Source organism: Podarcis liolepis (assembly GCF_965112155.1).
Source record: "Podarcis liolepis genome assembly, chromosome: 11".
Taxonomy (NCBI): domain Eukaryota; kingdom Metazoa; phylum Chordata; class Lepidosauria; order Squamata; family Lacertidae; genus Podarcis; species Podarcis liolepis.
Genome location: NC_139565.1, coordinates 18,590,937 through 18,617,610, shown reverse-complemented (window position 1 = coordinate 18,617,610; position 26,674 = coordinate 18,590,937). Strand labels below are relative to the sequence as shown.

Here is a 26,674-nt window from a genome sequence, read left to right as displayed (position 1 = left end):
AATTCAGATTGCACAGGAAAGCTGATTTGGTGCTCTTGCATGGTGATGAACCTGCTCCACGATGTACTTTTTGCAGTAAGGATAGTTTTAGTTAAAAGCACTGGAAAGTGTGGGAGAACAGCCGCTTGCTGCAATGCCATATAACTGGGGCGCCAACTCTAGAGAGCAGAGGTGTCGTCAGTCTTCTCAATACTCCTTAGCTCAGCCTCCTGAATATTGAGGGGGAAGAGGAGGCTGAAATGCTGAGAGAGGTCAGACCGGCCTGGGCACCATTTTCTAACACTGCACATGTTATGTAATGAAGTTCTCACCCTGGGCCAGCAGGGGGATACTGCAGATAGTTTTCACTCAGTTTCACATATGCAAATGAGGGATTGAAAGTGACGTTCAGTGACTGGATAGTTACAGAAAGTTGTTACAGTTGTGTTGTAGTGGATATAAGCAGGCTGGCTGAACCCTTCAGTTCAGTTCTGTTCTGGCCTGTGAATGAACAAGAGCTGTTTGAAGAATCGCTGTGTCGTCTGTTATGTTCACCCACAACTTAACAGCACAAGACAGTGAAGCCTTCTGCTAGGCCTCACACCAGGCCTCATTAGGCCCAGCAGTGTCTCCTGACACTGTGGGGACCGCCAGAGCCTAGTAGAAGGCTGCATTGGTCTGTGTGGCATTTCCTGACATGGGACAGGCTGGTGCAACCTTCTGCTAGGCCGTGATGTTACACTCGTGCTGCCCTGCTCCTTGACTTTGGGGGCATCCCAGTGCCCGTGCCATATAACATCTCCACAAACAATTCCGAAGGAATGCTCAGTAGATAGCTGACACTATCTAACCTCCCTGCAAACGCTGTGGAAACAAATCGGGATGAACGCTCAAGATCACTTGAAAGCAACCTGAAACTGCTGGCTGAGCCTACTGCCTCCTCACGGTTAGGCAGATGACAGAAGTGTGAGTCACTTCCCACGCCTCTGCTGCCCTTGCCCGTTTACAAAGATAGCAGCTGAGCAGATAACCATTGGCTAACACAGACATACCCGGACAAAGTCTTACCCAAACCACTTCCCATTACGCTTACTAATCCTGGATCTTTTACAATCAGAGTCACTGGGTTTGAAGAGATTCTGTGAGGAACCATTCCCAAACTATAAAAGTAGTGATCCCACCAGCGCCATATGAGTTGGCTAGATGCCTCTTTTGATTCATCCAAGAGCATCATTATGAGTAACTATGTGGCTGCAACTGCAGCTTGGATGAGGTTTGCATCTTCAGTTTCTCCTTCAAGATAGGTACAGGATCTTAAAGTGATGAAATAAGAAAGCTGGCTCTTTACTAGGCTTATTTCAGTGCTCATAGGCAGTGGTTTCTTTTTTGGGGGGGGGGGGGCACGTACAATTTTTTTATGCTGAATGTAGGTGGGTTCCCACAAGGCAAGACAGTGATAACAGCAAAAACCTTTATTGAACTAACAGAACTAAACAACAGGGGCAAAGCGACAGCTTATATACATTTCTGAAGGCCTGGGCCACTCCCACTCCCAACGTGATTGGCTGTCTAAACTTCCAAGCTGAGAATCGTAAGTCAGAGTTTAAGGGCCAATGGCAGAGGCCCAAATCCTGAAATGTTCTGTGATTGGATATCATGTATTGAATCAGAACACATGGGCTCAGAATCCTTAGTCCAGACTCAAGCTCAGGCAAACACAAACCACTGAATACATAACAGATGCCCGGTTGGGTGACCAACACGTTGCATGCTGCGGTGGGGCACCCAGTTGGGCCCTTCTGCCATGTCGGAGGCACTCCATCAGGCCTTCCCGCTGCTGCAACAACGTGTAATGTTACATGCATGCACGACGTCACACACATGCACCCATAGCTGTCAACTTACAGATTTGAAAATAAGGGACGAGCAGCCTCGAAAATAAGGGATTTCCTTTCCCCCCCACCGTGTGCCCCCGCTCCAGACAGACCTTTTCCCCGGCAAGGGTGAGTGGGCCGTTGATGATGTATCCACCCGATTCCGAGCACAGGTATTTTCAACTTCTGAGCCCCTCCAAGCCAAAGGCAGAAAGCGCAGCCAGCAGCCAAACGAAGCCTCAAGCGGTAGTTCCCACAGTGCAGCAACCCGGCAAAGGGGATGCAGCAAGGAAAACCACCGTCACCTCTCCGCTGGGAAGCGCTGAGCAAAGGCGAGTCCCCAGGCAACGCGGCCGATTTGAACGGCACAAGGCATGCAAGCTCCACCCCCCCAGTCGTTCTTAGACTCCTTATTGGGTGAACAACGCAGCCAAGCAACACAGTTGGAGCCTCCCTCCTCCCTTGGCCGGCAGGGAGGGAGAGGAGCTGCTTCCTTTGAAACCCGGGAAATTTACGGGAAATCATCTATCCAGGACAGCAGAGGGGCACGTCGCTGGGATAAGGGAGTTTCCCGCCAGATAAGGGACGGTTGACAACTATGCATGCGCTGGGCACCCACAATGTTGGGTGGAACCTAGCATGCCTGTCAGTGGTTCACATCAGTCAACTAAGCATCAGGTTCTTTTTAGCTGCAGCTATAGCCAGCTGAATTGGAAAGCTCAGAAGACGCATCACTACCATGTTAGCCAGTTTGCAATAAAACAAATAAAAGGCCCCACAATGTTAGGTTTTACTTAGCTATAAGGCATGTTTTAATGTGCTCATTCTTTATCTGCAGAGTAAACCTAAGGAGGAATTTCCCTGTGATGGCTGTGTGCAACACTTCTTGCTTCTCCCGCCCCCGGTCTGGACATCTCCTTGGACACCTAATTTACAACATGTGCGTCAACATCTGTTTTCAGTCATTTTAGTTTGACTTTGTAGTAGCTTTCCCAACCGACATTCTGTTGAGTGGGAAATGATAGAGCACAGGACCACAGAGACATGGAACTTGCCCCTCTTTGGTGGACCCGTGGGAATTATTCTTTTAAGGACTAGGCTGCAACTTTCTGGTTTTCTTCTTGTTTGGCCCTGAGAAAGCTACAACAGGAAGAGCTTCTCTTTACATCTCCTTTGGCAAGTAGAGACAGATTCAGGTGTATTCTTTGTGGCTTCAGTAATAAAATATAAAAGGAATACCAATTTTATGAAAGCATCGGGACTTTAAAGATGAATGGGAACCCTTTACAAGGTATTTGAAGATGCAACAAAGTGAACTGGACTCCTTGGCTGGCTTTGGATAAACATTCACAAACTTTTAATTGATAATAATCAGCTAAATAGTTTGAGGATCTATACAACTGTGTAACGTGCAGAAAACAGCACTTTTAGAGAAATCAAAGACTGGAACTGAGGGAAGTCGGGGGGTGGGTGGGTTCTATGGGGGGAGGGAGGAAAAATGGGGGGGATAAGGATGATATGTTTCTGGATAATATGTTTTGTTTTAATTTTGAAAAAAAAGTTATTAAAAAAAATAAAAATAAACCAGCAACTTCCCTCAGAAAAACAAAACAAAAACAATTTTATTAAAGCAAGTCTCTCTCTGTATTTGTGTGTGTACTTTTCTATCTATCTATCTATCTATCTATCTATCTATCTATCTATCTATCTATCATCTATCTATCTATCTATCTATCTATCTATCTATCTATCATCTATCACCTTCCTAGAGGGGTTATGTCAGTTGCTGTTAAGCACCTGTCCAGTGCCATTTCTGATAAACTCTTGGTGGTTTTTTTAAAGTATAATGAATTTGTATTGAACTACATTTGAGTTCATTGTTTGTTTTCGATTTATGTATATGCTATTGTGTGTTTTTGAAGATGATTGCACTGATGGAAATGCTGTTTGCTAATATTTAATGCCTTGCTGTTATTGTGAGCTGCTTTAAACTCTGCACTGTCGGAACAAAGATATTGTTTGTGTGTGTAAATTCATCACTTTGAATATACCGTACGTTTGCAACACAATACCAGAGCAGATGTTAAGGCACACATCACCAAGAAATAATTAAATGGGGCCTTAAGCAGCAGAACAAAGGGAAGTGACAGCTGTCTGCATAGGCCTCCTAGGATTAATATGACTATTGTGATCTAGGTCAGACTCTGGTTCCATAGAGGTAGCTTTGAGATGTGTAGCTATATCAGTGACTGTGAGTCTGCTTTCTCCTTCAGTGACACAAAGCTAATCAGAAGTTTGAAATGCATGCCCATTTTGTTTGAGGCATCAGCATGAAACAAGACTGTGTAATAGGATTCCTCCTCAATTAGATTTGATATGACGTAAAGAGGCGCCTTCTGCTCTTGGCTGTATTTCTAGCCATCTCACTGCTGATGCTTAATGTCCATATTGTTATTACTATTATTATTATTATAGCAAAGGCTGACCCATTAAGAACAATTCCAAAATTCACAATACCTTTATAATGCCAACCGAAATGTCACAACACATAAACATATTAACCGTACTATGAGTTTATGGATACCATACAGTGGAAAAAGACAAAGAGATTTCACATAATAGCCACAGATATTTGTGGTCTAAGCATTGTAGTTGGGGCTAACAGCAGCAGGGCAAAACGTCAAGGCAACAACCATCCCTCCCATTTTCAAGTTCTCCTACTCTGCTCTGAATAGCAGGACTATTGATCCATGCTACTTAGCACATAGGAGAGAAATCCAGAAGGATAAAAAATAGAGGAAAATACCAGCATTTAATGGCACAGACTGCAAACAAGATCCACGTCAGCAATGGTAGTAGCACATAGACACGACTGGGCTCTTTTCTACAGGAAAAAGCCCTGCAGCAAGAAGGAACATACCGTATTTTTTGCACCATAACACTCACTTTTTTCCTCCTAGAAAGTAAGGGGAAATGTCTGTGCGTGTTATGGAGGGAATGCCTACGGGTGGCATGCCTACGGATTTTCCTCCTCTAAAAACTATGTGCGTGTTATGGTCGAGTGCGTGTTATAGAGCGAAAAATACGGTATATAAACCTTGACTGACTGTCAACCACATAACCATGAAACCTGCAGTGATCGCTTGAACATGTTTGTTGGTTCCCACCACAGGCAAAGCAAGTAAGCTGTTACTGATGACTATGAGCCATGGTTGGAAACAGTAGGCACAGGCAAGAATAAAGATAATGAGATGGATTATACCTTATCCTTTGGAGCAGGAGAAGAAGATGGGGCCAGACACTAGATTTCCAGCACAGGAAACCTCAACCCTTGGCTCTGGGAGTTGTAGACCCTTGTGTACATCGTATATGCCCGCAGTTCCCGAGTTGAGCAATGCAAAGCAATTGAGAAACCACTCAGTCCTAAAAGAAATGTCAGTGAAAACAGCGGAACATTTCTGAAGATAGAACTACGGTGTGTAAGGAAGTTCTGCCTGCAAAGGAAGACCACCATTTAGAGATCACAATTGAACAGGGAGGTGCTCAGTGTTGACAGAGTAACTAAACTGCAGGTAGGAAGCCAAATCACGTGCATTTTCTTTTTCTTTTTTTTTGAAATTAAAATAACGTCCAAACACTTGATAAAGCAAAAAGCCTTTACTTGCAGAACTAACGAAGTGGTACCTCAGGTTAAGTACTTAATTCGTTCCAGAGGTCCGTTCTTAACCTGAAACTGTTCTTAACCTGAAGCACCACTTTAGCTAATGGGGCCTCCTGCTGCTGCCGCACCGCCAGAGCATGATTTCTGTTCTTATCCTGAAGCAAAGTTCTTAACCTGAAGCACTATTTCTGGGTTAGCGGAGTCTGTAACCTGAAACATATGTATGTAACCTGAAGCGTATGTAACCCGAGGTACCACTGTATTTACATTCACATGCTTATCCAAGCATGGGCTTCGTTTTTTCTAGTTGAAGATTACAGCTTCTTCCTTTAACATTCAAATGAACAGTCTCTTTCTCTCTTTCTAGTACTTGCACTCAGCCTTCTGTATGTGACCCATCTAGGCCATGCGGTTCCTTCTGAGAGGTTTCCACTTCCTCCTTTCAGTAGACTTCTCCTTACTGCTTCTTTGGGAGAACATCAACTTCCGTACTTCTTTCTGTCACATACATTCACAAAGATACAGTAGCTCTCCTCTCCTCTATTGCGCTTAAGGGAGAGAGTTATCTAACACGGAGAGCCAGTGTGGTGTAGTGGTTAAGAGCTGTAGACCTGTAATCTGGTGAACCGGGTTCGCGTCTCCGCTCCTCCACATGCAGCTGCTGGGTGACCTTGGGCTAGTCACACTTCTCTGAAGTCTCTCCGCCCCACTCACCTCACAGGGTGTTTGTTGTGGGGGAGGAAGGGAAAGGAGAATGTTAGCCGCTTTGAGACTCCTTTGGGGGATAAAGCGGGATGTCAAATCCAAAGCCAAGCCCTTCTCTTCTTCAGTGTTCATGGAGATGCAGCTAGTACAGGCAAGTCACTCACACACAAAGCAAAATGAAGAATGAAATAGGATACCTCCCATGTGACCAAAGTTACACGGGAGTTACTTGGAAACATTCCAGAATTAAACACATGGTAAAAATATATATACGGTATATATCAGGCTACACACCCCAAATTAGTGACACACCAGGAGTCATTGCCAACCTTATACTGCAATGGAGTCTGTGTGGGGCTCCCTCTGAAGGCAGAATCCTGCAGCCTGCCTTCTGCTGACATTACGTATGGATAGAATATTATGTCAATTTTATCTCATCTTGACTAGTTGCTGATAAGTCTCTGAAAGCAGTTAAGACTGTTAGTACTTACCTCTGTATAAAGTAGGTCCATCACACCTAATGGAATACCCACCCCGAAATACCTTGACATCATATGAAGAAGCCATGCCCTGTGTGCCAATAATAATAATAATAATAATAATAATAATAATAATAATACTTATACCCCACCAATCTGGCCGGGCCTCCCCAGCCACTCTGGGCGGCTTCCAACAGGATATTAAAAACACAATAAAACATTGAAAATTAAAAACTTCCCTAAGCAGGGCTGCCTTCAAAGGTCTTCTAAAAGTCAGATACAGCGGTACCTTGGGTTAAGTACTTAATTCGTTCCGGCGGTCCGTTCTTAACCTGAAACTGTTCTTAACCTGAAGCACCACTTTAGCTAATGGGGCCTCCTGCTGCCGCACCACCAGAGCACAATTTCTGTTCTCATCCTGAAGCAAAGTTCTTAACCTGAAGCACTATTTCTGGGTTAGTGGAGTCTGTAACCTGAAGCGTATGTAACCCGAGGTACCACTGTAGTTGTTTATTTCCTTGACATCTGGTGTGAGGGCATTCCACAGGGTGGGCACCACTACTGAGAAGGCCCTCTGCCTGGTTCTCTGTAACCTTACTTCTCGCATTGAGGGAACCACCAGAAGGCCCTCTGCGCTGGCCAGAGCTTTCCAAACTGTGTGTCGCGACACGTTCGTGTGTTGGCTGAAGTGTGTAGGTGTGTCGCACGAACGCTCCCCACACTCCTCCTAGGACTGGAAAGGGTTTAGTCTAACCTCCGATTTGCTAGTAAAATGGAATTAATGTGACGTGAAAATGATTCATGTCCAAAATGGGTCACCAACATGAAAAATTTGGAAAGCTCCTATTCAAGCCCCCTCAATTTCAGCCAGGTGGTTCATTGCTGGGAGCATATCCGGACTTGTTCTGGATTGTAGGCAAGTGCAACAATTGTGGGGGTCTTCCTAAAAAAATAGCTCAACAACTTTTGGGGTTTTCCTGGTATTTACTTTTTGAAATAACTGACTGAGGTCCAGCGCAGAGGGCCTTCTGGTGGTTCCCTCAATGCGAGAAGTAAGGTTACAGAGAACCAGGCAGAGGGCCTTCTCAGTAGTGGTGCCTGCCCTGTGGAATGCCCTCACACCAGATGTCAAGGAAATAAACAACTACAGTGGTACCTCGGGTTACATACGCTTCAGGTTACAAACGCTTCAGGTTACAGACTCCACTAACCCAGAAATAGTGCTTCAGGTTAAGAACTTTGCTTCAGGATGAGAACAGAAATCGTGCTCCGGCGGTGCGGCAGCAGGAGGCCCCATTAGCTAAAATGGTGCTTCAGGTTAAGAACAGTTTCAGGTTAAGAACGGACCTCCGGAACGAATTAAGTACTTAACCCAAGGTACCACTGTATCTGACTTTTAGAAGACCTTTGAAGGTAGCCCTGCTTAGGAAAGTTTTTAATTTTCAATGTTTTATTGTGTTTTTAATATCCTGTTGGAAGCCGCCCAGAGTGGCTGGGGAGGCCCGGCCAGATTGGCGGGGTATTATTATTATTATTATTATTATTATTATTATTATTATTATTGATGGCACACAGGGCATGGCTTCTTCATATGATGTCAAGGTATTTCGGGGTGGGTATTCCATTAGGTGTGATGGACCTACTTTATACAGAGGTAAGTACTAACAGTCTTAACTGCTTTCAGAGACTTATCAGCAACTACTCAGTCAAGATGAGATAAAATTGACATAATATTCTATCCATACGTAATGTCAGCAGAAGGCAGGCTGCAGGATTCTGCCTTCAGAGGGAGCCCCACACAGACTCCATTGCAGTATAAGGTTGGCAATGACTCCTGGTGTGTCACTAATTTGGGGTGTGTAGCCTGATATATACCTTATATATATATTTAAAGCAAAATAACCTATAAACTAAGTCAGTCTATTTGTAGCACTATGTGAAAACAGTATGGATTTAAAATTTAAATCACGAAACATCTAAAAATGGAACATTTTTGCACACTCAAAATGAAGAGTATCTGTTACTCCACTGGATGAATAAATAAGACTTGGAAAGACTATTGCTGTATCACATGTAAACGAGACCAATCTGATTAGGCTCCCTGGGGTAACACTCCAGTGACTACCAGATAGCTATAATAAATCTTACCAAATTACATTTCTTACCAAAAGGGGAGGTCTTTTTGTCTGTGTGGAAATTCTGGAACATGGACACAGATGAAAATAGGATTTATACCCCAAATCTTTCAGGCAGCAATACATATTGGGTCAGACTCACAATGAGGAATGCAATAGAAATCATCAAACACGAGTCCTCTAACAGTCTTGTCAACACTGCTCACATTACAAATGAAGAACGATTTGAGCAGCTTGATGCGCACAGGAATATAGAGGGATTATTGTACAACCTTGAAAAACTATGGATGTACACTGCATGGATCTACACAGAGCCCTCACTGATGGCAACCTCATCGGTAGTGCAGATCTTCGTGTTGAGCTCGGCCACATTCTACCTTCTGGAAATGGCTCGCCACAAAATGCGCTGCGTGCATTCGCAAAATGACTGACGTCTTCCCAAATCCCTGGATAGCACCATGCCTTCTCCCGACGCTTCCAGTTTACAGTTGCCAGCGTAGCTTCTCATAACAGGATCACGTCAAAACGCACTTGCAATCTAGCGTGACGGATGAGAGGCTCCCATCACTTGCTATCCTATCCATCGATAACAATTCTGCTCAAAAACCTTGATCTCTCAGCCACCGTGCTGCAGTTTGCACAAGACAAAAAGCCACATTCTGAGCAGTGGCAGTGCACTGAACAGGGCTGTGTCTTCAAGGGCATGTATGTGGCCCCCTAAACCAGCCTTTCACAACCTGATGTCCTACAGGTATATTGGACTACAACCTCACCAGCCCCAAGGTGGCTGGAATTGATGGGCGTTATAGTTCAAAACACCTGGGGAAAGCAACCCTGATCACTGGCTTTTTAAGTAAGGTAAAGGTAAAGGGACCCCTGACCATTAGGTCCAGTCGTGACCGACTCTGGAGTTGCAGCGCTCATCTCGCTTTATTGGCCGAGGGAGCCGGCGTACAGCTTCCAGGTCATGTGGCCAGCATGACAAAGCTGCTTCTGGCAAACCAGAGCAGCACACGGAAACGCCGTTTACCTTCCCGCTGGAGCGGAACCTATTTATCTACTTGCACTTTGATGTGCTTTCGAACTGCTAGCTTGGCAGGAGCAGGGACTGAGCAACGGGAGCTCACCCCATCGCGGGGATTCGAAGCACCGTCCACCTGATCGGCAAGTCCTAGGCTCTGTGGTTTAACCCACAGCGCCACCCGCATCCCTTGGCTTTTTAAGTAGACATCGACTATTTTGGTGATTTTTCTTCTTCAAAAAAATGTTTTTTAGCTAAGGCCTTTGTTTATGTTTCTTCCAGGGGTGCCAAATATGGGGGCAGAAGGGGCTCCAGCCCCCTCAATATTTCTGGGCAAGGGGGGCGAGCCCTCCCCAATATTGAGGCGGTCACAATCCCCCACCGCCCCCAGGCCAGCGCTGGCCCATTCGGGGCGGCAAGAGGTGGGCAGTTTTCGCCCTCCACTGCCCCTGTTGCCGGCGGGCCAGCGCTGGCCCACCGGGTGAAGACGGGACGAATCCTGTGACACTGAGCCCCCTCAATGTGGGGGGCAAGTCAGCGGCCCTGGTTTATTCTGTTGCTTTTACTGTTACTTTCTGCAGTTCGATAGTGTTTTAAAATTGAAAGCTACCTTGAATTAGGGATGTGAGTGGTGCTGTGGGTTAAACCACAGAGCCTAGGACTTGCCGATCAGAAGGTCGGCAGTTCAAATCCCCGCGACGGGGTGAGCTCCCATTGCTCGGTCCCTGCTTCTGCCAACCTAGCAGTTCGAAAGCACGTCAAAGTGCAAGTAGATAGGTACCGCTCCAGCAGGAAGGTAAACGGCGTTTCCGTGCACTGCTCTGGTTCGCCAGATGCGGCTTAGTCATGCTGGCCACATGTCCTGGAAGCTGTACGCCGGCTCCCTCGGCCAATAAAGCGAGATGAGCGCCGCAACCCCAGAGTTGGCCACAACTGGGCCTAATGGTCAGGGGTCCCTTTACCTTTTTACTTTCAATTAGGTCTTTCCTCAATTAACTGGATACAATAGCAAAATCCGCATTGATTTTTCTTCATCAGAGACAACTAACATGCACATTCTCCCAGCATCTTGTTTAAAACCCTATTTATCAGTTTAATCTACAAGAATTTATTCCACCCCTCCCCCTTCAGATAAATGATTCATAATAAATGTCCTTGGCTGTGCTATAGTGCTTATAATCCCCACAGTCAGTATTACATTAAAATGTCTTGTTCTTCCTTGTAGAGAATGAAGATGCATATGAACCTAATTTCTGTGACAATAAATGATGCTGCACTTCACAAATCACTAGTTTTCCATGACCAATTTAGATCACAGAAGCCAGGGTGATCAAAAGGCACGTTGCTGTTCGAGGTATATATGAAGTAAAGAGATCTCTCATTATTTGTGCTCTGTTTTATAATCGGAGCAGAGTTGGTTATTGTGTTTTCTTGAATAGGATCCAGGATGAGGCATTGGCAGCAATCCAGTGCACAATTAAGCATGCTTAAGTCCCATGGAAAGAAAAGGGGCACAATGGGAGTTAAGCATGCTTAACTGTGCACTGGATTGCAGCCATTTCCCATTCATCCTAGGACAAAGTAGCTTCTGGCGTTCCTGAGCATGTAAAGTGATTAGTGGTACCAACGTGGCAATGTTGTCTTTAAAAAGTAAATTATGGCCATGCACCTGTCAGAAAGGGTTCCCTTAACTAGAACAGTTTTTAATAGTTAGATGTAAAGGCAGTGGCAGAAGGAATACCCAATTGGATTGCTATATTTCGACAACTATCCCCTGGTAAGAGGACGTCAACCATTCTTCCATCACTCACTGTAGAAGACAGCAGCTCGCAAGATTGTATTTTGATATTTTGTTGGAAGCCGCCCAGAGTGGCTGGGGAAACTCAGCCAGATGGGCGGGGTATAAATAAGATTATTATTATTATTATTATTATTATTATTATTATTATTCTCTCCAAGTTGAATCAGTGGGTACTGTCTCAACATCCCTCCTCAGGCCCAATCCTGGCAACTGAGGCATCTAATCAGAGGCCGATTCCTCCCCCTCCCCAACGGTAATTCCTTAAGGATTCAGTTTTAATTTTCTTCTCTTCTGATTCCTTTTTGGGGTTTTCCTGGTAAGTGGGAAGGGGGGTTGTCATCTCAAGCCCTCCAGTTGCTTGTACCATGGAGGAGCAATGATAGTCGTCATAAGGGGTTAAGGCTCTCATCTCCATAAAGCCAATGGGGTCCCAAGACATTGAGTTTGGGGGGCAGAGACAGGTTTGCTTAAACCAGAGAGGCTGCTTATAAGTGCCTCCCACCTGACTGGAATAGCTATAGATTCCTTCTCCAGACTTCATTTGACTCCGCTATCCTATTCTTGGAGTGGCAACTTTGGCTGTGTACACATTACCATTTACTCCGGCTTCGCTGCGCTCCCATCACTGGTATGTCAAGCCAAGTACACATGACATCAGCCACAATCCATACGTATCCTGTAGTTTCTTGAGAAACACCCTAGTTTGATGCATTTCCTCTCAAACCAGCTTCTATCCAATATGAAAACATAGGTTGCGGTTCAGCTGGGGGGGGGGGTCTACATTCAGACGTGTTGTGTATGCGCAGATGACAACACTGTTGGATTGGAGTTTGCGAGCACGGGGAAACAAATATTGCAATGTGCCTTGAGTGAAGATATCCCTGTCCCCTTCCTTTTCTGTACAGCAATCTAAAAATGCAACTTGAAATGCAATGGGGGAAATGGCCTTGCTGTGTTTTGAGTCAGTAATGTGCACAAGGACGTGGCTATTTAGGCTTACTGGTTCAGAGAACCAGTACGTGGTTTCTGTCACAAACCTGTCAGTGCCACTGCTTTGCTGATTATCTGTCCCCTTTCGCCTTGCATCTATGCCATCCCTTCTAGACTTCCCCTCTCCTGTCTCCCCAAGACATTTAAAATTGCCCAAGGTTTCCTATAGGCCACATTCCCCTCTTTTCAACCAGTTGTTGCTTTGGTCTTCCTCCTGTTGTAGCTGGATGGGACAGGGCTGGCGTATGTGGGTGGTTCTCCACAGCGGTCCTAATCTTTTAATTCTTATCTTTTAAAAAAATATTATTTCTATCAAAGGATTACTGGAAATAATAGCAGGGCTTTACCTCAGTGCCGCTTGATATCTGCACGTTAAGCTCCATGTTTTGGAAAAAGGTGACCTGCTATATTCAAAAGGCTTTGGTTGTACAGTTAAAGTAGACTGCACACCCTGGCACTCTTGTAGAACACATCCATTTCCCCCCAAATAGAAAAAGAGAAATCAGATTTTTTGCGATAAGGTAAGTGTTAAACCACAGAGGCTAGGACTTGCCGATCAGAAGGTCGGCGGTTCGAATCCTTGTGGCAGGGTGAGCTCCTGTTGTTCGGTCCCAGCTCCTGCCAACCTAGCAGTTTGAAAGCACAAAGTGCAAGTAGATAAATAGGTACTGCTCCAGCGGGAAGGTAAATGGCGTTTCCGTGTGTTGCTCTGGTTCGCCAGAAGTGGCTTAGTCATGCTGGCCACATGAGCTGGAAGCTGTCTGCGGACGAACGTCGGCTCCCTCGGCCAATAAAGCGAGATGAGCGCCACAACCCCAGAGTTGGTCACGACTGGACCTAATGGTCAGGGGTCCCTTTACTTTAAGTGACCAGAAAATGGACTAGAAGGTGTGGCTTAACATTTTCTTGATGCAATGTCACATATCCTGTGCACAAACAAATCTGAATGGATGTGTAGGTGAGCATCATATAGCCTTTGTGCAAAGAAATCAGGATGAATGCCCAATAAACAGGCCTGGAAGTTTCCACAGAATTCACCAGCTTACTGCTGTTTTTTCTCAGGAGCTTTTGCTGAAATCAACCAGAATGTAGGGAAGACCTGAAAAGTATATCCAGAGGTACCAAACTGGTGCCTTAAAATATATATATGGGCATGATTAATTAAGTAGTTTTGGGTTCCATTGGGTTCCAGTGAAATAGACGTAAGAATGTGTTGAACTCTTCCACTGAAATCAATAGAACTGAAAAATGCCCAATTTTGGCTGTATACATTTGGGATGCCAAACCAAGAGCAGAGACCCACAGAAATAATATGTGCATAAGAGGCCGAAAGTTACCGTCTTCCATATTTATTATTATTTTTTTAAAAAGGAGAGTTGATTAATATTTACCCAGTTGTATTTGCTCTTCCAGCCTGGGTACTTCCGGGTTTCTGAATTTATTTCAAAAGCAGTCACACACATCTGACAATGAGGCACTCCACTGAAAAGTACACTGATTTAATCAGAACGTACATGAGTGTGGAATGTATTGTAGCTGCTCTTTCAATTGCAGCATATTATCTTCTGCCTCCACGACGGGGTAAGCTTCCATTGTACATGGGACGTGGGTGGCACTGTGGTCTAAACCACAGAGCCTAGGGCTTGCCGATCGGAAGGTTGGCGGTTCGAATCCCCGTGACAGGGTGGGCTCCCATTCATCGGTCCCAGCTCCTGCCAACCTAGCAGTTTGAAAGCACGTCAAAGTGCAAGTAGAGAAATAGGTACCGCTCCGGCGGGAAGGTAAAGGGCGTTTCTGTGCGCTGCTCTGGTTTCGCCAGAAGCGGCTTAGCCATGCTGGCCACATGACCCAGAAAAACTGTCTGCGGACAAACGCCGGCTCGCTCAGCCAGTAAAGTGAGATGAGCGCCACAACCCCAGAGTCGTTCGTGTCTGGACTTAACTGTCAGGGCTCCTTTACCTTTTATCTTCTGCCTAGAGCTTTGAACTTTCTGATTACAGTGGTACCTCGGGTTACATACGCTTCAGGTTACATACACTTCAGTTTACACACTCCACTAACCCAGAAATAGTGCTTCAGGTTAAGAACTTTGCTTCAGGATAAGAACAGAAATCGGGGTCCGGCGGCGCGGCAGCAGCAGGAGGCCCCATTAGCGAAAGTGGTGCTTCAGGTTAAGAACAGTTCCAGGTTACGAACGGACCTCCGGAACGAATTAAGTACTTAACCTGAGGTGCCACTGTATTTACATGCATTTGTTGCTGCTCCTGCCTATTATGCACTTTTGAGCTTTATGTATCAAGGTTTCACATTACTTGCGCTGCCCTGATATTGGCCACAATCCAAGAAAAAGATACGCATGAGCAGTAGAAAGCCATTTCTACAGCTGGCGGCTGCTTTGAAGCTTGCATTGCAGCTGCTTGTACCCCAGAAGAAAAGCAAGCTACACTTCAGAATAAAAAGTGATTTCTCTCTGAAGCTGTACAAATGAATGCAGTGGATGCTTCTGAGTAACTTCATGGTAAGTTCAAAGTATTATCTCAATTATTTTATTGTTATGAGTTGGCGGTGGGGAGTAGGCTGTGTGCTGAGACCCTTCTAATGCCTGGGCCCCCTTCTAATTATCAGAATAGCCAGGTTAGCCTCCTGGGGAAGTGATTGCCTAGGTGATGGGCCATTATGGGGAACAAAGGAAGTAGATCTGTGTGAGGGCGGCAAATCGATCAACTCATGGATCATTAGAAGGACAAAGCCAGAGTTAAGAACAGATATTTGAGAGTGGTGTGAGCTAGAAGAAAAGCAGCAAGCTGGGGAGAGTGAGAGACAGGGTAATGGCTGAGTTCTGTTTGAATCCAAGGCTGCAGGAATGGGGGAAACAAGACCTTTTTCTGCTGTTAATGCTGTGAACGCCTCCATCTTAGGCTCAGGATGTGTGTGTATTGCTATTTTTCTAGAAGAAGAGTGTCTGGAACCCCACTTTAGTACTCTAACTATAGGCTGTACCACCGCTCCAAAGCTAGCAAGTTAAGTCTTGCTTAACAATAAACCATGTTTATTTGCTCTCTGTCTATTTCTGCCTCTCTTAGGAGAATTTCAAATACCCAAAGATTGGACACCTGTCTCCATGAAGGAAGGTCTCGCAAAGAATCCCTGTCATGGGCGTAGCCGGGGGGGGGTGGCGGAGGGGCAGGTTCCCCCCCCCCCAAGATCAAGTAAAACAATAAAATCACTTAACTGACCAATCACATTGGTTCTGCCCCCCCCTAACAAGAGTCCTGTCCCCCCTAACAAAGTCCTGCCGTCCCAACGAAAACCCTGGCTACGCTCATGCGCCCTGTCAGCTAATTAGATGCCCCCACCTGCAGGATGCGGGTGGCGCTGTCGGTTAAACCACAGAGCCTAGGACTTGCCGATCAGAAGGTCGGCGGTTCAAATCCCCGCAACAGGGTGAGCTCCCGTTACTCGGTCTCAGCTCCTGCCAACCTAGCAGTTTGAAAGCATGTCAAAGTGCAAGTAGATAAATAGGTACTGCTCCAGCGGGAAGGTAAACAGCGTTTCTGTGTGCTGCTCTGGTTCGCCAGAAGCGGCTTAGTCATGCTGGCCACATGACCCAGAAGCTGTACGCCGGCTCCCTCGGCCAATAAAGCGAGATGAGCGCCGCAACCCCAGAGTCGGTCACGACTGGACCTAATGGTCAGGGGTCCCTTTACCTTTACCTGCAGGAGGATGGGTCAGCAGTGATTTTGGCGGCCCCTTCTTCTTCTGGCAGTTCTCTCTATCACCACCAGAATGGATTTTGGGCAGAGGAATAGGGGAAGAAGCATTGTTTGAAAACCACCTCTTCCTCCTAATGGAGCATCTAGCTAGTAGAGCTCTATTAAACGCAGCTCTGGATCCAACCCAAGAGCATAAAAAAAGTTTGGGATTTGTCTCTTGCCAAGCATTTAATAACACACACAAAAAAAGGGGTTCTTAAAAGCCAAACTAAACACAATCATATATCAGCTATACAAATAGAACTGATGTTAATGTGAGACCTCCAGGTATCAATGCTTACTTATGGAGATGCTATGTCATGGATAGCTGAGGCCTTGGAAATGTGTTCAATGATTTAGTTATTTGACAATTTCCTTGCTCCTCTTCTTTCTTTTATGTGACCAATATAAGCATGTAACACTCTGTGAGTTTTGTTGGAATTGATTGATGTTGCCTTAGGTAAAGGTAAAGGGACCCCTGACCGTTAGGTCCAGTCGTGACCGACTCTGGGGTTGCGGCGCTCATCTCGCTTTACTGGCCGAGGGAGCCGGCGTTTGTCCACAGACAGCTTCCAGGTCATGTGGCCAGCATGACTAAGCCGCTTCTGGCGAACCAGAGCAGCGCACGGAAACGCCGTTTACCTTCCTGCTGGAGTGGTACCTATTTATCTACTTGCGCTTTGATGTGTTTTCGAACTGCTAGGTTGGCAGGAGCGGGGACCGAGCAACGGGAGCTCACCCCGTTGCGGGGATTCAAACCGCCGACCTTCTGATCAGCAAGTCCTAGGCTCTGTGGTTTAACCCACAGCGCCACCCGCGTCCCATGCTGCCTTACTACAACATTAATGAAACACTCTTTTTTATAAAAAAAACAAACTTTTTTTTTAACATGCACTAATATCGATCCTTTCCCTTGAGTCCTCTGGCATCAATAGAGTGTTGAACTGCACATCACCCACTTTGTGCACATATAGTTGTTAGGGAAGTTATTTTATTTTCCAATAAACAGATCTGCAGATTAATCTGTGCATGTCCTGGAGGCGGAGAAAAAAGGTTCCATCGAGCATGCTCACTTCAATAGGTAAGAGCAGTTTCCATGGAGACAGGGTTAGAGGTGAAGATATTAATGATAAATAAGGGGGAGATGGACACAGAAGATCCGGGTTTTAAAAATAGCCCGTATACAAACCACTTGGTTCTGGCAGTGTGAGGACACAGCGACGATTGAAAATCTGGATTTTCTAAGCGAGTATGGATGAGCTCTTGGTTTTGGTGAACTGTTGCAATAAAGGATATCATGTTCATAATCCACATGCTTAAGATTAAATGCAATATTTCTTTATATAAAGCTATACAAAATTTTAAACGGGAATCCCCCAGCAAGAATGGGGCAGATGATTTTTAAAACAACTGATGATACTTATAAGGGTATGTGAAGTTTTCAGGAATGGCAAAGTGAGGTGGGAATTGACAACAGAGATATCAAAACACCCTGCAAGAATCATGGAAACAAGTTAGAAATCGCTGCAAAACAAAGAAGTTGTTTTGAAGGAACCAATATTTGGACATTTTTGTTTATGAAGAAAAGACTGGCTTCCATTTACCGTATATCAATTTTTTTAAAACACCAAACTAGCTCACTAATAAGGTGGAAGTGATTGAGATGACTGCCAAAAACACAAATGTGATTGAAGGAACTAACAGAAGCATGATGAACTGGAAAGAGATGGAGTGAAGATGCCCTCATTGGAAAAACTAATGGAAGGTGGCTGCAGACTGCTGGGCAGTACAGTGGTACCTCAGGTTAAGTACTTAATTCGTTTCAGAGGTCCGTACTTAACCTGAAACTGTTCTTAACCTGAAGCACCACTTTAGCTAATGGGGCCTCCTGCTGCCACCGCACTGCCGGAGCACGATTTCTGTTCTCATCCTGAAGGAAAGTTCTTAACCCGAGGTAATATTTCTGGGTTAGCAGAGTCTGTAACCTGAAGCGTCTGTAACCCGAGGTACCACTGTATGGATTCATGGAGGGGAAAGTGTGAGACAGTCCTTTAAGAAGGATGCTGTATGCGCATGGCTTCCCTTGTAGAATTCCAGGAACTTCCAATTTCTCTCGCACAGATTAACAATACCAAGCACCATTAACAAACTACAGTTCCCTCGATTCTTTGGAGGAAGCCATGTGCTTTAAACATGTGTTGAGTGTGCTTAAATGTATGTGTGTAATTGATCATAGATGCCAGACTATGGAGTGGAGAAGGAGTAAGCGGAAAGGTGCAATTTAGACAGATTTGTGCTATGTGGAGCACCATCAGAAAAAAAAAAAAGCATTTGAGAGAATGGTTTAAAAAGAAAAACTCCACAGTTAACATTGTAATAGTTTGTGCTCAGCATAAAAATGTGGCAGTCTTTAGTAAAAATTTAAAGGGTGGTCCTGAAAGAACTTTTGAGTTGAGCACTCCTGAATTATATCCTTCCGATACTGACTTTTTCTTCTCTTGATACACTGCAAGGCCAAAATGCGATGAGTAAGCAGAAACAGGCAGGAGCAAAACTGCCTGCTGAATATTGACTGTTATGAAGACAAATAGTTGAACACCCTGAAATATATGTGGAGCTTGTGATAAATGTAATTTGCACGTTATATTCATTTCTAGACTGTATTCAACCAGTCTACAAGGAAATAATTAATTTAAGAAAAACCCCAGATGGAGTATTAAAGAGATTTCTACTAAAATTATTTTCTAGACAAAAAGAGCCTAATTTATTTTGCAATTGGTATGTAGGCAATGCTGCCAAAACATCATAAAACAACCAGCAAAATTGCTGTATAAATATGGAAATTTCTATTATTTTTATTCTCGTTATTTTCCTGTTGGGTATTTAGCAGTATTTTACACGCTTTGGGGAACAGAAAAGCAGCCTATTTGTTTTTCAAAATCAATAAACAAAATGTCCTTGCTGTGAAACCAGAGAACTGAATGGTTTGCAGTCTTGCATTAAAAAGGAGAAGATGCATTTTGGGTCCTTAAGGATGTTCTTTAGGGTAATACTTGTAAATTGAACAGGCTGAAAACAACCAATAAAAACTTCTCAGATAAAATATTACGCTGTTTGTACAGAAACTTTTATCCAATAGTACTAGAAGATCACCTGTCATCTAGGTGCTAATAGTTAAGTGTAACATGGTATATATACTTCCAGCATAAAAAAAAGACCTAACACCACCGTCAGTCACCATGCTCAATTATTACTGGTGTCCACTGCCATTCGCAACAGAGCTCCCATAGCATTAGATGGTTTATTTATACATAAATATTACCCGGGCCAATATACCATATTTTCCAGCGTATAAGACGACTGGGCATATAAGACGACCCCCCCCAACTTTTCCAGTTAAAATATAGAGTTTGGGATATACTTGCCATATAAGACTATCCCTCTTCCAACGCACACCAAATAAAAATAAAAAAATCAGTCTCCAGTCCGGTTCGGAAATCTGCTCCACGTCCCAGTGGCCGGGGGCTTCTGGGGCCAATTTTCAAGCGTATTTCTGCTTCATCTAGAGAGCTTGGTGTCCTCTGATTTAATTTGCTGTCGTTTTATCCTTTGGTGGGGAGTTGCTGCAGGAACTGCTGCTGTAGCTGGCGTATAAGACAACCCTCGACTTTTGAGAAGATTTTCCTGAGTTAAAAAGTAGTCTTATACACCAGAAAATACAGTAACCCTACAGGGTCTTATTTCTCCTATAACAACAGCCTTGGGTTCAAACAGAAATCAGTCATTGCTCTACTTTTCTTCCTTCCCAGCCTGCAGCTTTTGCATCTAGGGTCACACCCTAAAATTCTGGCTTTATCTGTTGAGGGAAGGGGTCCCTACGCATTTGTCATCTTGCAAAAGCCCTTGATCCTTTGTTCTCTTAATGACCCATTACCCAGGATGCTAACCTGGCTTGAGCTTTTAACACTTGCTGGATCCAGGAGTTAGAAGTCTGGCACCCAACCTAACACCTTTATTACAATTGGTTACAGAACAGGAAGCAGAGTAGGAGCAGAGAATTATCCCAACAGAAGGGTGCAGAAAGTGGAGTCCCTAAAGGTCTGGTACTGGGGCCTGTGGCTTTTGACTTGTTTATAAATCACCTAGAGTTAGGGGTGAGTAGTAGGGTGCCTGAATTGTTCAGGATGGTTAAATAAAAAAGGGATTGTCAGGCGCTCCAAAAAGAGATCTTCAAACAGGGTGAATGAGAAGTAAAAGGCAAATGCAATTCAATGTAAGCAAGTGTAAAGTGGTGTACATTGGACAAAAAATTCCTAATTTCACATGTATACTAATGTGGTCTCAACTGATGGTGACTGTTTAGGAATGAAACACCGAGGTTGTAGCGAAAAAGTTGAATTCAGTGTTAGGGATGATTAGGAAAGGGAATGAAACGAAACTGCCAATATCATAATACTATGGCACAACCACACTTGGAATACTGTTCTCAGTTCTGTTCATCTCAAAAAAGGATTTTGTTGTTGTTTATTCGTTTAGTTGTGTCCGACTCTTCGTGACCCCATGGACCAGAGCACGCCAGGCACTCCTGTCTTCCACTGCCTCCTGCAGTTTGGTCAAACTCATGTTCGTAGCTTCGAGAACACTGTCCAACCATCTCGTCCTCTGTCGTCCCCTTCTCCTTGTGCCCTCCATCTTTTCCAGGGAGTCTTCTCTTCTCACGAGGTGGCCAAAGTATTGGAGCCTCGGCTTCACGATCTGTCCTTCCAGTGAGCACTCAGGGCTGATTTCCTTCAGAATGGCTAGGTTTGATCTTCTTGCAGTCCATGGGACTCTCAAGAGTCTCCTCCAGCACCAGAATTCAAAAGCATCAATTCTTCCCCGATCACAGTATAGATGATCTGGAAAAGGTTCAGAAAAGGGCTCCCTAAATGATCGAGGGATTGGAGCAACTCCCCAGTGAGGAAAGCTTAAAAAATTTGAAGCTTTTTAGGTAACCATGAACATGATAAAGAGTTGATAGAAAACTTCCCTCCCTCTCTCTAGAACTTCAGTGGGTCTACTCTTGAGTAGGAACTGGCTGACCATCAACCATAGGAAGGCTGGTTATTTGGGACACTTCCAAACAAGCAGCGCAAACGGAGCCAGATGCTTCTGCGCTGCCGGGTAAAAGTCAGCGCAACCACTGCACGCCTCCCACGGAACCCACACTTTCCCACCGCTTCCCTCGTAACGTAGCACCTTGCCTACGTCCTCCCTGCGCGCTTGCTGATTGGCCGCGACGCCCATCCCTCAAGGCGAGGAGAGAGAGGCGGCTCCCGGAGAAGAGACTCCACACAACCAGCTCGTGTGCCCTTTCCCTGCCCCCGCCGCGGATTCTCTCACGGCCCTGCCCGCCCCAGAAGCTCCTCCCCCTTTTGCGTCACTCACCTCCCCCGCCCTCGGGCACCGCCCACTTTGCCTACGAATTCGAGGTTGGCAGGGGAGGGGAGGTGTTTTTTTTTTGAGGGGGAGGGGTGGGGGTTGAAGAGAGAACAACAAAAAAAAGCCCTCCTCATGGCCGGCTGGCTCGTGGGCGCGTCTCCGCCCACTTCGGCGTAGCCCCGCCCCTCCTAGGCCGCCGGCCGGCGCAGCTAACTGCGGCCGTTGCCTGTGAGGCGGGGCGACGGGAGCGAGGCGGGAGGCCGCCTCCGCTTGCCGCCGCCGCCGCCACAGGGGAGACTTCCGCCGCTGGTCCCTCACCTCCCGGCAGTCCTTCGCCCTCTCTCTCTCCCCCATCTTTGCCTCAGGAGAGGCGACGGCTCCGTGGCGCCTGTTGTCGACCCCGCGAAAGCGCCGTCCGCCCTCTTTTATTTCCCTGCGCCGGCCAGGAGCCGCGGAGACTCCTCCCCTTCCCTCTTTTCTCTCTCTCGCTCTGCCTTTCTCGCCTCCCTTCGCCCGCTCGCCGCCTCAGCAGCAGCGCCACCTTCCTTCCTCCTCCTCCTTCTCTTCCCTCCCGGTTCCTGCTGCCCCCGCGAGGCACCTGCGCCCCTCCCCCTCCTCCTCAGCCGCCGCCGCCGCCGCCGCCACAGCGAGAGAGAAGGACAAGGCCGGAGTCGGCCGCGACCTCTCCCCGCGCGCGAGACCTCCCTCCTTCCCTCAAGGTACGGCCGCCTCACGAGAGCCAGGCGCGCGCGGGTGTGTGATGGGGCCGGGTTGGCGGTTGGCGGCGCGGGGTTCCTGTGGAGGTTTGGGGGGGGGGGTTCCTCCTCGAACGGTACACAATGGGAGGTGGAGAAGGTGGTGGTAGAAATATGGCCGTGGCGGGATTGGGGCCCTGCCTCGCCTGTGGATTGGGAGGCATGTTGCTTTTGTGAGGAGAAGGGTGGAGTGTTGTGTGTTTTTTATTGCGGGGAGGGGGAAGGGAAGGGGGAATCTCGTACCTTGCGGGTGGCTGGGACTCCCGGAGCTTGTTTTGTGTTTCCACAAGGGAGGTTCGCTCCGAAACCCGCGTCCCAACTGGAGCTTATAAGGGTGGGGACAACGAGCGCTATCTATATACGTGGGTTTCATCGCCGTGAGTCAGTCTGTTGTTGTGCTGTGTATGGGAGTGTGGTGTGATTTCCATCCCCCCCCATCAGTGTGCGTATTTTGTGTGTGTGCGCGTGCATGTGGGGGTGGAATTGTGTGTATGTGCATAATACATGAGGGTAGCAGTGGTACGTACACACACAAGCACACAGGCTGGCGCATCTGCCCATCGCCTTGCGGAGGAGTGTTAATGGGGGTGGGAGGCAGGGGCGACGAGGGCGAAGGCTAGCGGGGTTGCCTGCTCCTCCAACCAGAAAGCAGAAGGGAATTAGCAACCTAATCTCTTCCCTAGGAGGGACGAGCCCTTAACAGACGGGATTTATTACCATGATGCCGCATGTGTGCGGTTTGTGTTGCTGTGTGGTGGTGGTTGTTGCCTTTCCCTTCCCCACCTCCCCAGCATACAAAGGTAGGATGGTCCATTTGGATGGCCGAGCCTTGTACTTGAATGCAATGCCCATTTCCTGTAAGGCCCATATTTATTCTTTCTCGGCTGCTGGGCATTTTCCGTAGCTGCAAATAATTGATTGCAGTCTTGTAAACAATACTTAAGAGGTCTCTTTTCTGTAGGCCTGCTCCTATGCCTCTGCTTGGAAGATTGGTTAATTAAGCTACTGTGCTGGCTACTGGATAGCCAGTAAGACTGAATGGCAAACACTATAGGGTACTTAAGGTGAATATTTTATTTCTCCCTCAAAAGTTTATACGCTTTAAATGCAGCATGCGTTCAGCTGAAGGCCTGTCCAATTAAAAATTTCTACCTGTAATTTTTGCATGTCATATACCTCAGTGCATAAAAACTTCCTTTGTGTGAAATGTCAAGCTGGGTTAAAGACTACTTCTTTGTCTTTTGAAAAAGCTTCAGTCCTCAGTAATTTACTTGCTGTATGTGGGATCTCAAGAAATACCAGAAATCAAAATAATACATTCTTATCAAACAATTATACAGATAAATATCAATTATGGATTTTCCTTTTGCTTAGTGCTAGGGCCTCTTTGTGCATATCATTTTTTTGCTCTTACAATTTATGGAGCTGCCTTGCATATTTTCTGAAATTGATGCTTTAAAAAATTGAGGGTATTCTGGTGAAAGTGTAGCATGAAGTAATCTTGAAAAGTAATGGTTGAGTCAACTTCTGCAGAACAGATACTAGCACTAGAGTCTTGGAATAATGAAACTTTGGCCTGTAGTTCTCACATAAAACCATGGTGTATTAAACTATAGTGTGGCATTATGTATTAATCCTGCCCAACAGCTTAAGTATGGTTTGTTTGCTGCCAACAAACCACAGTCAGAATCTATGGTTGGCTTGTGAACTTTGGTGTGATTCAACTATGGCTGGGTGTTACATCTGAACCCATCACTCTCCTCTAACTTTGGCTTGTTTCATCACCTCACCTCAAATGCTCACCAAACTACAAAGGCATGAAGCAAGAGCAACTGGAAAACAATCTGAACTTTGTAGAAACTAGACAGTTGGACAGTACAGTCTTGGTGAAGCTTTTCCCAGAATTATATTTTCATACAAGAGGAGGCTTGGCCATGCAACAATGACATAAGAAACTAGTAGTATTTTAAGAAAACAACTTCTAGGGACTACCTGATCTCAGATAAATCCACCCATGGGAAAGATTCATCCTGGTTGCTAGGGGAAAAGGAAGGGTAAACTATGGTGATTCTGAGGACTAGAAAATAAGACAGAAGCCTCTAAAGCAGTGTTTCCCAAACTTTTTTGGGCAACGGCACACCTGTTTACTGAAAAAAAATCTTGCGGCACACCACCATTAAAGCCCCGCCCCGTGACGTCAGCGCGCAGCGTCACGCCGGGAGGGACGCACGAAAGTGAAAGTTTTTTCCCTCCCCCTTGCCGGGGAACCTCCAAGCTTTGGGGGTGGGAGGAGGCAGCAGAGCGAGGGACTGAGGGACGGCGGCAACTGAGGCGGCGGCGGCTGTTGTGGTGGTGGCGGGCGGAGGAGGGGGCGGCGGCGGGGCTTGAGGAGCCGTCGCCGGGAGTTGCTGCTGCTGTTGTTGCTGCTGCTGCCCGGACATGCCGGCCTCCTCCTCCTCCCTTTTGCACGCGCTGCCCCGCCGCTCGGCACCACCACCGCGGAGCCGCCCCCGGCTCGACGCGAATCCTCGCCGCCGCCGCCTCTCACCGCCCGCCTCGCCCGCCTCCCTCCCACGGCACACCAGCCAATGTCTCACGGCACAGTAGTGTGCCGCGGAACACCGGTTGGGAAACACTGCTCTAAAGTGCACCCAATGGGAAGTGAAAACAGCATCTCTTTAGGACTCTCCCATCAGCAATTCTTGTTGCCTTGGAGTCAAATAACTTGCTTATCATCACAGCTCTGACTTCTCATTGGCTAAAAACATTGTCAGACAGGCTCACCTCGCAGTAATTGCTTAGAAGAATACTTTCTGCATAACTTAATTTTTCTACAAAAGGGTTCAAGCAAAACTTTGCTGTTGCCTATCATTTAGTGTGTGTAAGTGAAATGTCATAGTCAGGTTTTTTTGTCCAGCTCTCATCCATAGTGATTATTTATCTCTTTGTCTCACCCCCAAGTTATGATTTAGTTATAGAATTCTGTGCACGATATTCACCTGGAGTAGTACAATTGAACTCATTAGGACTTCTCAGTAGACATGCATAAGATTGTTAGCTTATTAACATTTCCAGAAACTACCTCTGCATACTGCTGACTTTGGTAGGCATGCTAATCTTATTTGTATGGAGAAATGAGTGAGAGCTTCAGATCTACAGAGATCTCATTCGACACATGCAGACATATACATCATAAAAACCCACTTGAATCATTGTATTGTATGCTATTGTAAATATCGACTCTGTAGAGTGCCAGAAATGCTAAAGTGCCAATGTATATTATTAAATACTTTATATTTTCTCTGCATGCATTTATTATCAACATATTGCTATGATGATAGTTCTGAATCACAATTTTCTATATAAGTTAACTTGTGATTTACTTATTTTTAGAAAAAGCATTATTTAGAATAGTAACAGAAAAGCTTAATATTTGCCCATTGTTTGATCGCTGCATAGGCAGATCAATGGTGGACAGAGTGCTGGGATTAAATGTGGCAAATTAACTGAAATCACTTGACAACTTTGAGCCTAGACCAAATCAGAACGCTGTTGTAAGGCGGAATTGCCACTGCACTCCTTATGTAAGAGGACAATGTTTACATTCCATAAATGTACGGAATACACCACACACACCATGATACAGTTGAAAAAGTAGGCTACTTACCAGTAGAAAGGCATGCCTGGCCTAATGGAATATTCAATGATTGATAAGTGTTTCACCCAGAAGAGTGTGTCACACTGGCTTGCTTAAAGTGGCATGACGCTAAGTGATGGCAGAAGGCCCATGTCTTCCAAATATATGATCTGTTCCCTAACTACATTTAAAGTGTGTGTAATGTAATGTAATGCAGCGTTAGGGCATGTGTGCTGCTGAACCATTCTGCCACATACAACTCTTACCTCTACAGCTTATAACATACCACTCTCAGGTTTAGAGTTTTCCTTCCCAGTGGAACTCCAGTGCTGGATAAATTCAAGGGGAAAGGTGCTGAAATAGGGAGAGGTGCAAGTGTGTGTGTGTGTTTTCAGTACCTCTGTCTGTAGGTGGTGTTAGACTAGTGGTTCCCAAACCTTTCCCCCATAGGCCATTTGAAACTT

The 26,674-nt window shown here is 45.8% G+C and overlaps 1 protein-coding gene and 1 long non-coding RNA gene across 7 annotated transcripts in view; both read left to right on the top strand.

The window, feature by feature from the left end:
* Positions 1 to 16,184: 16,184 nt before the first annotated feature.
* LOC310688377 lies at positions 16,185 to 19,853 on the top strand. The gene is made up of 2 exons (XR_014516908.1): positions 16,185 to 16,467; positions 16,506 to 19,853. It is a non-coding gene; the product is annotated as an uncharacterized lncRNA (long non-coding RNA).
* Positions 19,854 to 22,470: 2,617 nt separating this feature from the next.
* The window catches only part of CSNK1G3 (casein kinase 1 gamma 3), a 49,559-nt gene continuing 45,355 nt past the window's right edge, over positions 22,471 to 26,674 (top strand). For all 6 annotated transcript variants that reach the window (XM_083464593.1, XM_083464592.1, XM_083464591.1 and 3 more), the window contains exon 1: positions 22,471 to 22,537. The gene's annotated coding sequence lies outside the window, so the exon portion shown is untranslated. The remainder of the gene's footprint in view (positions 22,538 to 26,674) is intronic.